Source organism: Hydra vulgaris, chromosome 06 (genome assembly GCF_038396675.1).
Source record: "Hydra vulgaris chromosome 06, alternate assembly HydraT2T_AEP".
NCBI classification, from domain to species: Eukaryota; Metazoa; Cnidaria; class Hydrozoa; order Anthoathecata; family Hydridae; genus Hydra; species Hydra vulgaris.
This window is the reverse complement of record NC_088925.1, coordinates 53472079-53478078: the sequence shown is the minus strand read 5'-3', so window position 1 is coordinate 53478078 and position 6000 is coordinate 53472079.

Below are 6000 nucleotides of genomic sequence, written 5' to 3'. Positions count from 1 at the left end.
ATAAAAAATTGTGTACATTGTTTTATAAATTGTTAATTACTGAGGGTGTAAAAAAATTAAATATTCTTCAAGTCGTGTTATGCATACTTCAAATTCACGCATATGTATGGGTTGGATATTATATATATATATATATATATATATATATATATATATATATATATATATATATATATTATATATAAAGAAAGAAAAGAAAGTAAAAAGTAAATGCTTACACACATACACACGCATATATATTATATATATATATATATATATATATATATATATATATATATATATATATATATATATATATATATATATATATATATATATATATGCATGCGTGTTTATGTGTGTAAGCATTTACTTTTTACTTTTTTTTTCTTCTTTATTTATAAATTTTTTCTTAACTATTTTGCATTAAATAACTCGGCGAGCAAAATATATAAATTAATAAAACCTACTAAAAGATACGTTTTAATTTGTTAAACATATTAAGGAATAGAACAGTTTGCTTCTTTATTTATCTTTTTTTGCTTTTTGGTTTGTTAGTTAATCCTTATTTGTTATATAATTTCTGTAAAGTTTAACGGTACTAAGAAATGAAATGAAATTCATCTTTTGATTTTGTAATTTATATAACACGGTCTTTTTAAGTTATGTATCTAACGGGGTTATATATTACGGGGCTCAATGACAGAATAATTTAAGTCTTCTTTTTGCCCCGGTCATGTAAATCTTTTATTTGTATACTTTGTAATTGTAAATATATATATATATATAAAAAAAAAAATCGGCGTTGTCACATTTAAAAAGTATTGAGAAAGTATTTGTTGATCATTAATAAATGTCTTTATTTAAAGCAAAGAAAAAAAAATTTTTGTATAAAAAATTACAAAATGTTTTGTTTTTGAATAAATTTTAAATAAAATAATTATAATATAAATTTTTTTAAATTGCTTAGTTTCATTTGCTTTAAATAAAGACTTTTATTAATGATCAATAGATACTTTCTTAATACTTTTTAAATGTGACAACGCCGGTTTTTCCACTGAGATCTTCAAATATATATATATATATATATATATATATATATATATATATATATATATATATATATATATATATATATATATATATATATATATATATATATATATATATATATATATATATATATATATATATATATATATATATATATATATATACATATATATAAAAGTTATGTTAGTGCATTCTACAAATAAAGTGTTCAATCTTCTTAAAGAACAGAGCAATCGTAAATTAGAAAAATCACTTATCTGATCTTTAACAACTTGTTTCTCCATTAGTAAGTTCATCACGCTTCCTAATTTATTTTTTACTTTTAACTTTATTTTATGTGCCCCAAAAAGTCCTTACGGTCTTATCACAGAGCACCGCGGATAAGCATTTCAAAGGAAGTTTACACCTTCTTCCTTACCGATGTTATAAACTTTCCTAGAGGTCAAGTTTATAACTTCCCTACCGATGTTATAAACTTTCCCATTGATCTCTAGCTTTTGAGGCAAAAGGACTAACCACTTCGTTACGGTTGCTCATATGGCTTCATCAACTTCCTTATAAACCTACTGATAGAGAAATAAGTGTTTCTCTTAAATTATATATATATATATATATATATATATATATATATATATATATATATATATATATATATATATATATATATATATATATATATATATATATATATATATATATATATATATATGTATTAAAATATTTAAATGAAAAAATACAACTGTATAAGGGAACTTGAAGTTTCATGCCATGCGGCAATCATAAGCCATATTATTCCTCACAATTTAAAATACAACTTTATAATGCAACTTCAAGTTCCATTATAAAGTTGTATTTTTTAATTTAAAATATTTTAATATTATTTGATCTTTTTTTTCAAAAAGATATTGATTACTTTTAATCAGACTAGAGTTGTTTTTCTAACAGTATACAATTAATATATATATATATATATATATATATATATATATATATATATATATATATATATATATATATATATAAAGAGATATAAGCTAATAAAATTAATCAAAACTGTGTTTACTCAACAAAGTTAACGTTTACCTTACTTCGACTTTATGTTTACATTACGTAGAGTTTCGTGTACGTCACTAGTAAATACTTATGAATTTTTGTGAGAGAAAATTTATTAGTATAAACTTTAAATAAAAATACTTATTTTAATATTTATCTGTTTTAAGATGGCTATATATTTTTTATTTTTTTTTTTGTAGTTATTTTAGGTGCTCTTAGAAGTTCTTACGTTCTTATCACAGAGCACCGCGGGAGAGCATTTAACAAGGATTTCACGCCTCCTTATGTACCAATGTCGCTTGTTGGGCGAGAGTTGGCATCGAACCTCAGACCTCTGGGTTCTGAGCCAGAACTCTAACCAATGTGCCACAACTGCTCGAAATAGATATAAATGATAAGTTCTTTTTTTCATTATGTATTAGTGTGTTCTTATTTAAATACTTTTTTTTTAAACAATAGACATTTTTTCTCATAGCTTAAATAAAGAGACGAAAATCTTAAGATATGCGTCTCTTTTTTTTTTGTAATATTTATTTTATCTGAAAATACAAATGATCATTTACCAGTATCGATTAAAATTGTTTAATGAGTTAATGGACAATCTCCTCAAGAAAACATTCATTGTAAAAAAGACATTTGCAACATTCTAAACTATGCATGGGAAAACTGATTTTTTACAATTGTATAATAATTGTTTAAATACTATCTTATATACTATCTTATATCGAATAATGTCTTATATCTTAAATCTTTAATCTTTAAATGTCAAAGCTTTAAAGCTGGTATTTGAACCATTTCGTTAGTACTTCGGAACTCGCATTTTTTAAATGTTTTGCTGAGATTTTTTTGGACTTCTTTTGATAAGTTTTTGATCATAACCGTTATTCGTATATATACGAATAACAGTTATGATATAAAATCAAAAGAAGTTCAAATGTCTTCGGAATTTCAACAGAACGTTAAAAGAATGCGAGTTGCGAAGTTCTTACGAAATGGTTCAGAAAATTCTTTAATTTTTCTAATAATAATGAGGCAGACTCTAAAATTAAATGTCTACATCACTTATTTTACCACACGCTAAATCGTATAAAAGTCATTAGTTGAAATCGTATAAAAGTAATTTGTTGAAATTAATTGAATATCTTATTTTAATAATTTTTCGAGAAATAAAAAACTCATCCTCTTCAGTTAGACTTTACTAAAAATAGCTCAACCTTATATGCCGAGTTTATTATTAGTAAATCAATCACAACTAAAACAACAACAACTTACCGGTCTATCTCTGTTCCCAAGATGCTGAAAGAGCGTTTGATTGCTGCAACTAGGACATTCTATTTGAGAAACTCTATGAAAATGAAAAATTACCGCTAAATATTGTTAACACCCTATTGTCATTATACTATGAAAGAAGTGTCTCTTACTTAGGTTGCAAGTTATATCCATTTTATTTAACGCGTGAGACAGGGATCTAATCTTTTGCTTCATCTGCATAATATATACTATCAAAATTTATAGCTTTTGATAGCATATATTGATAGTATATGATTGAAAGGTTTCTAGTATACTAGAAACCTTACAAAATGAAAAAGAAATCTTAGCACCACCATTCTGGCCTTCAAAAAAAAATTTTGGTTAATTTCCTCTCATCAAAAATTTATGATCATATAAAATCTGAAATCTCCTCAATTTAAGGGTTTTTTTTTTAATATTTTAATTTTTCTGATTATAGAATAAAATTTTACACTGGTTTTCATATAATAAAATGTAATAAAAAAAACGAAACTTTTCATTTTAAATAATAATAACAACAGAAAGGGAATCAAAGAAGATATGAATAAGATAAGATTATAACCACAATCTTTTCCTTCTTTCTTTTTTAAAGAGTTATATAAACTATAAATTCAAAAATTAAAATTTTTTTTAAATAAGTAACTGATGAGCAAAATTGCAATGCTTATATAGGTCCACTGATATTACACTTACATATCTAAGACCTTTATTGTTTTCATTACTCGATTTGCATTTATTCATTTTACATGCATGGTTTTATAAGCTTTGTTATTTTTTAATTTTGTTTTATGCGTGTTTGCTTATTTAATATTACCGTATGTAAGATGAGTATGGACGAAGCTAAAGTACAGCATTTTTTGTGATTTATTATAAATAAAATATCTCGATTTATACAACGCACCTATAGAAGAAGATATTTTTGATTCATAAAAAATAATGCCTGAAAACTTTAGATTATTTTCTTAAAATATTTCATTTTTATTATAAATCAGTTTTAGTGAATTAAACGGTTAATTGCTTATCTTGTGTTAAAAGTGTAAAACTGTTTTTTTCACAGTTTGAAAATAGTTTTAATTCGCTTTAAACCAGAGATTAAATTCTTCATATTCAAATTTTATCAATTTTAACAAAGCATTTGAGTGATTGAAAAACAAGTTAGTGTTGCCAGCATACACTATAGAAGATATTTTAGATGATGCTTTATGAATGCCATTAATGTGTATTTAAAATATTAATGGCCTTAGGATTGATCTCTGTTGGATTCCACACACTGTATTGAGCACACAGTTTCAAACTTTATACGGTCATAATTTTTGAATGCTGAAAGATTACACTATTAAATTAAAAATTTATTGATGAATATAAACTTAGTTAAGAATAGTGAAAAAAAATATTTACGTGGTTGCTTTTGTAAGATAGTTCCCAGCTGTTCCATAGCTGATCTGTTAGTTTTAAGATTTTTTTAAAGATATAAAATAGTTGTATTAAATCTTTCACTCTTTGTTTCAAGAGATGTTATAAATAGTATTTCCAATTTTTCTTCAGCAACAAGTTTAAGTACAAATCATTGGATAAACTTTGAAAGAAACTTCTCTTGTGGCAAGCAATATGCAACTGAGATCTCGAGCTTTTGTCACATCGTCAACTCAAATTTTTACATCAAGGAGGGCTTGCAAGCTAGTCATTTGCCATTTTATTGAAGTCACAATGTCCCCTGTTGGTTCTGGCTTGATCTTGCTTGTTTTCATTAATCTATGAAGACCGTACAGTGGTACAACTCGAGAGACATTAAATTCATACCAAATTGCTTGAACCCATCAAACTGCTTGCTGTTCGGTCCCATTGAGAAATTTTGGGTAATTAACAAAGGATATTTGCGTAAGAGTGGCAAAACAATAAGTAAAGATAAAGATTTTATTAGAGAATTAATTAGTGAAAAAAAAATGACACTGTGCAGAAGTTCATGTCGTTGATTAGCGTAAATGTTTGCTTATTGATTCGAAATAATAAAAAAAAATCATTAAAATAAAAAGTATTTCTATGATCTTCAAGTTCCTTAGATTAAAATAAATATTGAAGTTTTTGCATTAGGTTAATTATTTATAACTTTTTTTAATTTTTTTTCGTCCCGAATTAAACGATCGCATGATTTATAGCTCTTTAATGGGCATAAAAGTTAGGCCATGAGGTAAGTAAAACTTTTTGAACCCAAGCCAAAATAAAAAATGTTTTTCATTTATTCTACTACCAGCGTTTCTAGAATATCAAATAAATATCTGAGAAACAAAGAATATAAATAATAATATAATAAATGTTTCTAAGATACTTAAGTTCTAGTTTTAGAAATGTTTGAAAAATCCGAAACTGAGATTTTAAAATTAAAAAAATTATAAACTAAAAAAATCTTTTATTAAAATGCATCAAAAATAACAATAAAAATAGAGTACCCTTTACGGTGACAAGTAAAAAAATTTTTTAAAATAAAGATTTTTTTACGGTGTAGTATCAACTAAACAGAACAATCAACAAAGTCGGATGTATCTTCATTTGTTTGTTTTTTTTTTGTTTTTTTTTTTCAGTTTTTATTTAATATATTTCAATGATATAGTTTACATTTTTATC